This window comes from Eurosta solidaginis, chromosome 2 (assembly GCF_040869045.1).
Source record: "Eurosta solidaginis isolate ZX-2024a chromosome 2, ASM4086904v1, whole genome shotgun sequence".
NCBI classification, from domain to species: Eukaryota; Metazoa; Arthropoda; class Insecta; order Diptera; family Tephritidae; genus Eurosta; species Eurosta solidaginis.
In genome coordinates, this window is record NC_090320.1 from 158,620,061 (window position 1) to 158,634,002 (window position 13,942).

Consider the following 13,942-nt stretch of genomic DNA (forward strand, 5'->3'; position numbering starts at 1 on the left):
AATAGCCCATAAGCCGATAAATACATTGAAAAACATATATAATCAAACAAAATCAAAAATTCCACATACAGAAAAAAGCAATATAGTTTACGAAATTCCTTGCAATGGAAAAAACAACCAACCATGCCACAGCGTATATATTGGAACAACAAAAGGCAAACTTAAAACTAGACTAGCGCAACACAAATCGGATTACAAATATTGCCAACATACTGCAAACCAAAAAACTGCACTTATGACCCACTGTACTGAAAACTCCCACTCACCAAACTTTGACAAAGCTACTATTCTTCAACAAGAACAACATTACAGAAAACGATTTACTCTGGAAATGCTTCACATTATTAACACACCAACCAGTAAACGAATGAACTATAAAACGGACGTAGATAACTCTGCTAGCTTCTATAGATATTTGTTGACAAACAAACGATCAGTGATAAACTCCACGTCAAGTGATACACACGTGTAAAAAATGTATGTTATAATTTTTTTTTTTTAAATTTGTATGTTAGGAAATTTGTTATTTATTTATTTATTTTGTTGTTTTTATGTTTTGTAGTGTTCACCCTGAAGACGATTACCGTGTGTAATCGAAATATATTGGTAATATATAAAAAAACCCTTGTGTTTTTATTTCAACTCAGACCTCAAGCCAGCTAGAAAAAAAGTTAAAAGATTATATTTATTAAAGCATGCCTGGTATATCTTAACGTAATGTCCTTTTCTATAATTGACAATAACTAATGTTATACGACAGGATGATCTGTATCTAACTAAGCTTAATTTATAAATCAAATTATCATCTTTTTCATAACTGTACATAAACAACTTTGATAATTTCAAGTTACTTTCATAAAATGCCCCGCCCTCAATTAGCGAAACGGCAGAAAGTGCACTGACACCCTTTTAGAAATTTTAATACCAATAAATTTCTGTGATTACAGTTTGCTCATTGGCTAAAGAAATACTTATTAAAAATCTACTCTGAAAGATAAAACAAAGTTTTAGTTTCGATGTTTACTTGAAAAAAATTTATACTTCTTAAATTAAAACTAAATTTCTCCGATTTCACTGTTTTCACTATGGACCGCACTATAAGCCCGTTGTAATTAAAACGGCAATACTGTTCAGCTCAGCTTAAACTTCAGATAAAGTAGACTGGAACACTGCAGAATAAGTTTAAGCGTAGTTGAACTGACAAACTGAGTTAAAACTTTACTGAAAAACGGAGCCTTATACGTACACTGTATGAGATTTTATCGATCTGCAGATTACATAAATAAAGCCGATACAATAGGAGGAGGGGTCTATCCATGACGTAGCGTAGGTTTAAAATATAGGTTTCAGTTACTCACGTAAAAATTGTCGAATAATAACTATACGCTCATATATATCGCAAATTTCAGTCTTTATTTAGGCTCATTTTGTGCACGGAGTGGCAAAAACAGAATTCCTTCTACATGATAATACTAATACTTACTTACATATTTTTAAAAAAGCTAACATTATTTCCGTAATAGTATGTATACTGGGCATAGACAAATTTTAGTGATTATAATACATTTTTTTTTCTTATATTACTTATAAAATATGTGCTTATCAGGTTTGAGTTTAACTGAATAATACTGTAAAGGAAAAGCGATAACATTTTCATTGTGTGGGATTTGCTTAAAGTCCAAAATACACGTGCTGTAGAGCTACTAGTTCCGCTGCTGCTTGATTCATTTGCAGACACATGTGCAGCTATATTTACCTGCAGCGAGTTCAATCAAATTTTGAAAGACATTTTTAAAACTTATTAAAAATGGAAACTAAAGACCGAAAACTAACTGTGTAATCCCATATATGTAATACTCCTATATTGCTAATAGAAAATGTTCGCAATGAGTTTTGAATTCGAACTCAAAACAAGACAGCCTACAATTTTTTTGTGATGGTAACAGCATAAGTGTGACAAGAAAAAAATTTAATTGATGTACATTCGATTATTGATTACAAAAACAAAAACATTTAAGCAGCAATATATCGGCACTCTGATATTTGTGAGTGTACCTAGCATGTAGCAGCAATATAGAAGTATTACATATATGTGTAATCCAAAGAAATGCAAATTTTGTTTGAATGGGTGCAGCATCGTGCTGCTTGGCATGCAGCGACACATGCCTTTTCCGTAGTGTTAAGCAGTGTGTTTAAAACTCCTCTGCAGGGCATTTCTGCACTTATGTTTTGAACATATACATTTTTGTTGAGTAGGTACAAACTATATTTATTTTGTACTCGCGATCCGTTACAAATTGCTGCGAGTCTGAAACCAGTCATTAATGACATTTTCTTTTCTGGAAATATTGTCGCCCTTATAATACTTCTCAGCTCCCTTGTAGGCTTTCTTATTCCTCTCATAAAACATTTCTTTCTTAATAAGCAAAAGAGTGCGATTTCCTACAAACTCAGGTTTTTTTCAGAACTATAGGTAACACAGTAATTAATTTGTAGTGATACCCAGTGATATCATTCGGAACACACCCTTGATTTCGGATCTACTGAACATTACTTCGCGCTAAATTACTGATCATACTTTTTTTTTTGCTATATTCACTCAAATCGTTTTATTCTTCTCCTTCAAGTTAAAGGATAATTATTTCTCTTGGCAGTTGGCCAATTGTTTAACACTCAACTTACGTAAATCAGTTGTGTTTTGTGAGAGCGCACATTTATATCTGACTTTGTCTTTTATTAGAAATTATCCTTTGTCTCTAAAAAAGCGCCATAACTGGTTTTGTCGATTTACTTAAAAGACTATCTTTATTAAAGCATGCCTGGTATATCTTAACGTAATGTCCTTTTCTATAATTGACAATAACTAATGTTATACGACAGGATGATCTGTATCTAACTAAGCTTAATTTATAAATCAAATTATCATCTTTTTCATAACTGTACATAAACAACTTTGATAATTTCAAGTTACTTTCATAAAATGCCCCGCCCTCAATTAGCGAAACGGCAGAAAGTGCACTGACAGCCTTTTAGAAATTTTAATACCAATAAATTTCTGTGATTACAGTTTGCTCATTTTCAAAGAAATACTTATTAAAAATCTACTCTGAAAGATAAAACAAAGTTTTAGTTTCGATGTTTACTTGAAAAAAATTTATACTTCTTAAATTAAAACTAAATTTCTCCGATTTCACTGTTTTCACTATGGACCGCACTATAAGCCCGTTGTAATTAAAACAGGCTTCCCTGTTCAACATCTGATAGATATTTTTACTTCTTGCTTAATAGATCTACTTGCAGAACGGAAAGCTACCTTTTTATATTTGAGTTAATTATAAAATTTATCAAAAATGTATGAGTTTTATTCCCTCATGAGAATCCAACTCTGAGTTAAAAATACAACTTGTCGCTCTGCCCGTAGGCCTTACACTAAATAACTGTCAGTCGATCGGATAACTTTTGATAGAATCGAATTATGGCCAGTTTTACGCATCTATTCCATACCTAGTGTATATTTGTCACAGATTATTATTATGTTGATTGGATAACTTTGGTATGTAATAGCTTCGCTCGGGTACTCCAGTTTTCTGTTGATTTTACAAATTTTGCAGGTTTTTCTGTTCGCGTACCCGGCTCTCCAACAAAAAATGAAGAAAAAGAGAGAGTAAAGTGACATTTCATTTTGCCAACAGCAATTTACAAACAGAAAAACAGCTGATCGAAAAACTGCTGGTTGTAATTTACGCAAATTGCGAAATTTAATTCAAGTATTGCAGCCGGAAAATAAAGCATAGAAAAGGTATATGTTAACGAAAATAATCAGGACGAACATCTGGATGAAATTTTAACTCTCGCGAAACAAGATGGACAAACTTTACGGACATCCACCAGCTATGACACAACATTGCCAAATAATTCATCAGCTGTTCGCAAATTGTGATAGTTTTTGATGGATTTCTGTTCGCGTACTTTTTTACATATTTTTATCTTTGAGAGGAAACAGCTGATAGTTGAGATGATTTTGGCTGTTTGTAAGTTTCTGTTGGAAAAATACGTGTACAAAGCTAATGTCATCAAGAAATCACGAAAGATATACATACACTTCTATATTTTTGAATTATCAGCTCCGAAAAAGAGTTTGATTGACTTTAGAATTTGTTTGCATGATATGGGTATCAAATGAAAGGTGTTAATGAGTATTTTAAAAGCGCGTGGGCCTTAGTTCTATAGGTGGACGCCTTTTCGAGATATCGCCGTAAAGGTGGACCAGGGGTGACTCTAAAATTTGTTTGTACGATATGGGTATCAAATGAAAGGTATTAATGAGGGTTTTAAAAGGGAGTGGTGGTAGTTGTATATGTGAAGGCGTTTTCGAGATATCAGACCAAATCCAATCCAATTACCATGTTTCATCCCGTTTTTCGTATTTGGTATAGAATTATGGCATTTTTTCGTAATTTTCTAAATCGAAAAAGTGGGCGTGGTCATAGTCGGATTTCGGTCATATTTTATACCAATACAAAGTGAGCTCAGATAAGTACGTGAACTGAGTTTAGTAAAGATATATCGATTTTGCTCAAGTTATTGTGTTAACGGCCAAGCGGAAGGACAGACGGTCGACTGTGTATAAAAACTGGGCTTGGCTTCAACCGATTCCGCCCTTTTTCACAGAAACAGTTATCGTCCTAGAATCTAAGCCCCTAACAAATTTCACAAGGATTGGTAAATTTTTGTTCGACTTATGGCATTAAAAGTATCCTACACAAATTAAATGAAAAATGGCGGAGCCACGCCCATTTTGAAATTTTCTTTTATTTTTGTATTTTGTTGCACCATATCATTACTGGAGTTGAATGTTGACATAATTTACTTATATACTGTAAAGATATTAAATTTTTTGTTAAAATTTGACTTTAAAAAGTTGTTTTTTTAGAAGTGAGCGTGGACGTTCTCCGATTTTGCTAATTTTTGTTAAGCATACATATAGTAATAGGAGTAACGTTCCTGCCAAATTTCATCATGATATCTTCAACGACTGCCAAATTACAGCTTGCAAAACTTTTAAATTACCTTCTTTCAAAAGTGGGCGGTGCCATGCCCATTGTTCAAAATTTTACTCGTTTTGTATTCTGCGTCATAAGTTCAACTCACCTACTAAGTTTCATCGCTTTGTCCATCTTTGGTAATGAATTATCGCACTTTTTGTGTTTTTCGAAATTTTCGATATCGAAAAAGTGGGCGTGGTTATAGTCCGATTTCGTTTATTTTAAATAGCGATCTGAGATGAGTGCCCAGGAACCTACGTTCCAAATTTCATCAAGATACCTCGAAATTTACTCAAGTTATCGTGTTAACGGACGGACGGACATGGCTCAATCAAATTGTTTTTCGATACTGATTATTTTGATATATGGTAGTCTATATCTATCTCGATTCCTTTATACCTGTACAACCAACCGTCATCCAATCAAAGTTATTATAATCTGTGAGCTCTGCTCAACTGAGTATAAAAAAACGCATCAAAATCCGTTGCGTAGTTTTAAAGGTTTAAGCATTAAAATGTCAGAGGGACAGAAAAAGCGACTTTGTTTTATACTATGTAGTGATAGTGATACATGCGAAAATACCAAAAAATAAAACTTTTGTTTAAGAATTTTAAGGAAATGTTCAATATTTTTAACGAAAGAGTATTTTTCAAGAGATGTATGTATTTAACCATTCATGTTGCATTAACCATTAACCATTTATCTTGCATAAATATGTATGTACATACATATATCAAGCTGATATGATATGGAAATACATACATATGTACATCCATACATGTCTATAAACCTACGCCCGAAGTTAAATAACGCAGCGAATGCTATGTATGTACGTATGTGTCGCATCATGCCTCACTCAAAAGCAATTTGCGCGCACAGTTGACACCGAACAACCCAACCACACCTACGCATTTTTTGGTAAAAATGTTACTTTTGCTTAAACAATTTAGCTGATATAAGAAATGAATCAGGTATTTTTTTATGCAGAACGAAGGTAAATATTTCAAAGTTTACTGCAAAGTAGAATTTTTCAATTTCTTCCATCCGTTTATGAGTTATAGCTATGTAAACAAAAATTTTATGATTTTTTACTACATTTTGGCAATTTGCCACGCCCCTATAATGCCCCTATAATATATATCTTCAAATTATATAGGCAATTGTCATCTCATGTAGCTTTCAAATGCAAAAAACTGTTTTAAAATCGGAGCATTCTGTGTGAAGTGATGTGCGTACATGACATTTGGCGACTTTATTTTATAAGATTTACAAGCCAACCTAATAAAACCGCACTGCGTTTTTTTAGCGCACGCAAACAACCGGCGTTTTTTGCCCTAACCCAAAAAAGCATGCGTGGCAACAATGTAAAGCATGTGTGCAAACGTCAAATCTAAATGTCACGCAGAACAAAATTGGAAATCGAGTTAGGTTTTCACGCAGCAAATTCAATTTGAGTTGCTCTCAATCAAGTTGTATGTGTATGAGACATTTTTGACAGAAAATGACTTGCGTGCGTTTATATTAGGTTGGCTTGTTATAGATAGATATATAGATAGATAGATCCCATATAAGAGTCATGTGGGTGCACACTGTCTTTTGCAAGGCTTACCACTTTTCGGTAAAAGTTTAATATAATCAATTTTAAGTTTGTATGGAAGGTTTAAACTTTGGCTTTAGGAATATTAGCTGCTATGCCAAGTTTTAATAATGTGACTTAATCTCGGTTTAGGAGATATATGATATGGAAAAAAAATGTGTATGGTAGGTACAACACCCTCTATTTCCAATTCGTTCCACTTTTCTACTCTGTTGGGCACCTTTCTGCCAAGCATCATTTGCCTGGTATTAATACTCTTAGAGATATTTGATTTTTCATATTGTGGTATATATATCTGATGCCACTCCTCCAAAAATATCTCAACCGACCGCATAAAAACATTTTTTTTTTTTTTAAATCTAATAGAAACCAAGAATTGAGTATGTTTTTATGCCATATTCATACTGATACTTCACCGCAGTATTGGTATGGTGTAGCAAAGTACGAAAATTTAAAAATTTTCGATAAATTGAAGCGGACTTTCCCCTTTTCTAGTATTCGATTCTATTCCCTTATAGCTCCGACTATGGATGCCGATCCAAAAGTTACTCTACCTCCAGTTTTTCCACCCCGAACTCTTTAATTGATAAATCTGTCCTCACTGAGCCCCTTAGAAGTTCAACCATCGACATTGAAGGCGGCTTCAACTGTTTCTACTGCACCCTCCACAAAAAGGAACCATGTTCCCCAAAACTCCTCTACGGAATCTGAACCGCCGGTCAATAGATTGATTACTGTCCTTATTAAAAATTCGATTTTCGTGTCCAGATTAGAGAGATACACTACAGAAGAGGACCTGAAGTAGTACATCATAAATAAACTTAAATCCAAACGCGACTATTCGTAAATTTAATTTTAATTATCCTAGAGACATTTCATCATTTAGGATTGACGAATCCGCGCAATACTTTGAAACCATTTTAAATAATACATTTTATTCACCCGGTGCTTTTGTGTGTGAATTCGAATCTAGACGTAACGTTAATCTTCCAAATCTTACTACCCTTCCTCATAACAATACTGCAGCAAAAAACGAAATATTAAATCTGCCCTTAATATATTTTATCAAAATGTAAGAGTTCTAAACACGAAACTAGGCAAGGTGCACATGACGCTACGCGACATAGACGCGTACAAGATATTTCGTGTAGCTACAATTCCTCTACGATGCATACGTAGCTACTTCCAAGCGTCACTACAAAAAGAAAAATATTTCATAAAAATTAAACAAATTAATTTATGCTATATAATGGCAATTATTTTTTTACCTTTATATTAAGTCCCTTTCATGTTTGTCCCCTCATTTCCATTTTCATTTCTGACCCGCGGAAAAGTCTTTTTCGGTAACTTTTCCGTTGTGCTAGACACTTGATACTTAGAACATAGTTCCACCTTTATAGTTTTAAATCCTTCTTTTACAAGAGCTATTGTTTAAATTTTTTAGTCAAAATTCAACAATCCTATGTCTGTATTAAAGAAAAAATTGCCTTCTATTTTTTGGTCCATTTATATAAAAGTAGTCCTTAAAATTTTTTTACCATCTTTATATTTTTTATATGAAATAAATGCAATATATGTATATTTATAGCAACAGAAGCACAGCACACAAGTTTGCAAACGAAAAATTGTAAACACACATCTTCTTCTTATTCTTTTCTAGACGTATTTATGCCTAGCGACCAACATTGCTGTACGCCTAGCTACATGAAACTTTTATGCTTTATCGCTTTTATAAAGCAGACGCCTCGTACGTAGCTCTCCACTCAAGTACATCTGTTCGATATCAAGGCGTACAGATTTTACCTGCAGCGTCTAATACGCGTCTATGACGCGTAGCCTCGTGTGCATCTTGCCTAAGTGAACTGTAATTTAAATCATTTAACTGTAATTACAATATCATCGCTTTTAGTGAAACTTGGCTAAAGCCTCATATATTTAATTCGGAGGTTCTTTACAATGATTGCCAAATATATAGAAATGAACGCTTGAACAGTATTGGAAGTGGAGTTTTGGTCGGGGTACATTCTTCTATACCTTCCGATGAGATTAATGTACCTTTTATTGAAGCTACGGAATTTATGTGCATTAGAATCCAGCTGGGAATAGGTTTTACCTATATTGCCATCTGCTATATTCCACCATCTTCTGATCCCTCGGTGTATATGAATCATATGTCGTTGCTTAAAGTTATCAATTCAATGTTGAAGCCCATTGATTCGATAATTGTCTTGGGTGACCTTAATCTTCCGCATGTATCATTGACCATATCTGAGCATGATATTGTATCTGAAGACCCATACCATCCTTCCCTGGAAATAGTTTACGAATTGGAAAAAAGTTCACGGAGTTACATTACCACAAAATACGACTCTAGTTTTATATTAGAATTCGCGAAGCCTAATTTAAATAAATTTAAGCAAACTTTATCTACAGTAGTTTGGCCTGAATACTGTGCAGATATTGACAAACACGTTTTTGACTTTAATACCTATTCTGGAAAAACACGTACTTAAGTGTAGACGTAAAAACAAAAAGTCCCGTCCCTTCACGATGTACAAGAAGACGGGTTCACACTCCGACTACTTGAAGTAATCTATATTGCGTCATAAATATTTCGAATTAAATCAAAGGTGTTACAATACCTATCTCTGTACGATGAAAAAGAAAATAACTTGCAATCCGAAAGCTTTCTATGATTTTGTAAACTCTAAACGTAACACTACGTGTTTCCGTGTTGTTTCCTTTTGGTATGAAATACCGTGATGATTTCTCTAGTGACGATCAAGATGTTGCTAACTTCTTTGCACAATTTTTAAAATCTAACTATTTCGCTGAATTAATTTCTTTGTCTAATGAATACCCCTTTCAACTTAAATCACTTAATGCAATTAATATTCCAGCAATATATCCAAAGAAGGTTTTTTCATGTTTAACGTCTTTGAAGGAACCTTAAAAATACGGTTCTAACCTAACTAATTCCCACATGTTTTCTAAAAAAAATGCGCTGAATGCGCTAACGAATTTATTCAATATGTCCCTAAAACATGATGTTTTCCTGCTGATTGAAAGGAATCTTTTCTCATTCTTCTCATCTTCACAAAAACGGCAGTAGGTCATGTGTAGAAAATTATCGAGGAATTGCAAAATTGTCCGCCGTCCAAAAGGTATTTGAAGCCATTGTTACCAATCAGCTAACATTTTCCATTTCTACGTTGATTGCAGATTCCCAACACGGATTCTGTAAAGGCATATCTACCATTACCAACCTACTTGAATTCAAAACTCATCTTTCTAATGGATTTATAGAAAATCTTCACACCGAGGTTTCCCACTCCTTGCTTATCCACAAGCTGCATCGACTTGGCTTCCAACATGGTTTCACCCAGTGGATCTCTTCGTATCTCTGCGGTAGAATGAAACAAGTATTTTTTAAAAATACTCTTGCAAGTGCCATTAATGTTCCCTCTGGCATCCCACAGGGCAGTCATCTCGGTCCAATTCTGTTCTTGCTATTTATTAATTATATCTGTACCACAATAAAATATTCCAAAATATTAATGTAACTATGTTGATGATGTACAATTTTTAGGTCCTATGCGTCTATTGAAGAACGTAACTTGCTTCAAGCGGGTTCAAACTGCTTAGTTCTTTGGTGCAACGCCGCCGAACCTCAATAAATGTAAATGCATGTGCCTCTTTTGAAAATCTTTGCCAGCAGCCTCTAACGTCATTAATAATTTTTGTCTTGTATCTGTAAATTATTTTGTTGATTTGGGAGTCACGATGGATGCTAAACTCAGTTTCACCCTTCATATTATGACTACTGCCAATTCGGCTAGAGGTGTTCTATCATTCGTGAATCGATGGTCTAAAGAATTTAGTGACCCTTATGTAACTAAAGCCCTTTTTACCACATTAGTTTGGCTGTTACTAGAATACGGATCAATAGTCTGGAATCCGCGATATCAAGTTCATGCAGATAGAGTCAATACAGAAGCAATTTTTACTTATCTCTTTAATGAATTGGGACTCTGCGTATAATCTTCCACCTTATACTAGTCGGTTAAAGCTTATCAATCTTCCAGCTCTCGCAAGTCGTAGAGAAATTCTAGGCGTAATACTCATGGCTACACTACTGAATGGACTGATTTCTAGCCCCTTTCTTTTGAACGAAGTAAACTCAATGTCCCATCACCAGCGTCAAGACAATACAAACCTCTTCTTTTGAGGCAGAGCAGAACTAATTTTGAATTAAATGGACCTTTTCGGTGTTTGTGTCATGATTTTAACTCTCATTCGAACAAAATCCGTGCGTCATGCAGATGAGCCCCTCGTGTCAGTTGGGCGGACCTTGGAGGGTCATAATCCGTTGGGTTTACTATTATTATTATTAAAGAAAAAAAATTGGCATTGCTTATCCATTCATTGGTCGATCCGCTAGCCTATCCGTCTGAGGAGTCATCTAAAATGTTTTTCTGTTATTACTTGTATTCGAAGAAATATATTGTGATGAAATTCAACATACTACTTCTTCTGACCACGACGAAAACTCCTGCTGAAAATGAACATAATAGGTATGAAATCACTCTCTCTTTTTATATATCAAATATTTTTTCAAAATAAAATATAATTATGTGATAGTTCAATACTTATTGAATCTTTATGAATTCGGTATTCTACATTTGTAGCAAATTTAAAAAAAAAGTGAAATAAAATACTATGGTCGAAAAAACCAGGGCCCAAGGATTTTAGTAGCTTCCTAATTATTTTTTCTAAGTCGGTTTTATTCATCAAATTATTCGAACTGTTATTTCCCTGACACCTACCGGCCCTACTTAAGAAAAAAACACCATCTCACAGCCGGTAGTCGACGTTTGTAGACATTATACAAAATGTATGGAAATTTCATGATAATGTTGACTTTAATTTGTCGAAACATGATTTTTTCGTTTATTGTTACTACTACCTTACACAAGACGTTCACTAGGGTATGCACCTTGTCGATGACCTAGCCAAACTCCATAGCGCCCGACTACGTGTCTGAGCTTACCGGCATACCATGTACGCCGTTCTGCCTATATGGAGGGCTCGTAATTAAGGTGGCTATCGGGTGATTTGCAGGCAGATGATATATCCGGCTGCATTTCCACGTAATCTTTCCGATACCTCGTGCTGATAACAAGGAGTAGAGAGGCAGAATAGAGTCATAAGTGGAAGCAGACAAAAGCGTATCAAGCGATGGGTCGGACTCTGGGAACAAAATTTGCAGAAAACCAATAAGGTCCGCTATGGAAAGGCAGGTGAGTCCTATTGGCCCTTTCACAGTACCGTGCAGCAATACACATATGCAAGCGCTTGGGAGCAGGGGTCGACGCAACAAACCTGGAGAGTGAGCACGTTTCATGGGTCCGAGAGGCGGCAAAGCTAAATAGCCATATTAGCAAAATTATATTGACCTCAAAATTAAATTAAATTTTTAAGTTAAAACTTTAGAAGTAGGGACGTTCCATGAGAGAGTGAACTTGGTGCAGAGATAATTTTTTTTATAAAACTGGAGACTGTGTAGATACTAATGTTGTAAAAATCTTCAATCAACCTAAAACTGATCAATTTAATCATAAAACTAATTTTCAGTACCTTTTTTACTCTTAAAGAAAAAAAGCTGATTTAAAGTTTTTAATTATGTTGAAATGGCTTGTTTTGAAAAGGCTGCCAAACGATTTGTGATTTACCACTCGAGTAATTATTACGAAAAATAACTACCGTAGCTCATCTTTACACCGAGACAACTAGGCAGAAACAGTTTTTAGAAATGAGTAGGCATTGCTAATACGCCTTATAATCCTAATACGAATATCAACTAATTACGTCCAGTAAAAAAATTTTATCAAAATACGGCGTCTATTAATTAGAGTTTTCATGGCGCTTGAATCTAAGTGAAAGATTTGGATGCTGAAAATTCTTAAAGTTTTCCGGCGCTCAAATTTATTTAGCCCATGAAATTATTTCATGTCGTTAACCATATGGAATAGTAAGAATAGTTTATTTACTATAAAAAAGTTTATTAAATGCAATTAATTCGAAAATGTGCCACTAGTAGCAGCTGATGTCCCACCCGTTAATATAACAATAAAATCGTTCAAGAAAAATGTATTATTTTTACGGCATTTGATTTCCAAAATGTTCGTATATCTTAAAATATTCAAACAAAAAAGCTACTTCATATATTCACAGAGCTTTTGTGATATATAAGATCAGATAACGTCATTTTTTGTCCCACCCGTGACAATAATAAAACTTATTATAATTTGTATATATGTGACCTTGAATCATGTGCGAAAACAAGTTTTTGAGAAAAACGCTTTCAAAGTTTTTGTTTAGCTTGGCTCTGTGTAGCGGCTGGCCGTTGTAAACGAATTTTGTAATTAAAATTTAATTAACTTTCCGATAAGCTACAAGCTTGAAACTTGGTATATACATAGTTCAGAACCCGATGACAATGCAATAATAAGAAAAAAACTCCGATAGGTGGCGCATGGATCGAAATATTTCAGAAAATTTTATTTGTGGTCCGATTTGGTTTTAAATGCGATTTGTGAAGAGCGTTAAATTTCCTATAAGTATCACTCAAAAAGTGAAAAGCGGTATTTTCGCACAATACGGTCGTTTCATGATTCCAGGTCACATATGTTGAGAGAATGTAAGTTTTTTTGAACATAACAATACCGACTGATTGTTGATTTTATCAGAATGGTTCAACAAAGATGAAATATTCCGTACAATGTCCCACCTGTGACGATGGAATCTCCCAGTATACGCGTACAAGTAAAACAATTTACATACTAGCACTTTTTCTTAAACATCATCTTAGTAGTTTTACAAGCACGCTTCCTACAAATGTAGTCTTCCGGCAGCCCACGTAAGTTTTACCACCCGGGTACATGAAGGTTAACAGTTATAAAGCTGCAAAGGAAAAAATGTATAGGAACAACTTTGTAAGGATGTTTTAAAATTCGTATTTAATTATTAAAAAAAAAAAAAACACGGGCGGACAACGCCGTCTACGGCGCCTCGCATCTTTTAAAAAATCTCTGCATTTACCTCGAGGACGCTGAAGACACTTAAATAGTGATGAAATTTGTTATCCATCTTTCATTTACAAATAATAATTGCCGAATACAGAAATCAAAAAATCGGTTGATTACCACGCCCATGATGACATTTATATGACATTGGAATTGCGAATCATTCCCGCATCTGCTTCAAACGCGGATATTTCGGAAGAAGCCCTAAGAATAAA

At 34.4% G+C, this 13,942-nt stretch overlaps 1 protein-coding gene across 1 annotated transcript in view; it reads right to left on the bottom strand.

Annotated features, from left to right (window-relative positions):
- Positions 1-8,175: 8,175 nt before the first annotated feature.
- The window catches only part of wg (wingless), a 336,654-nt gene continuing 330,887 nt past the window's right edge, over positions 8,176-13,942 (bottom strand). Inside the window, exon 6 of the transcript XR_010949684.1 lies at positions 8,176-8,951. The gene's annotated coding sequence lies outside the window, so the exon portion shown is untranslated. The remainder of the gene's footprint in view (positions 8,952-13,942) is intronic.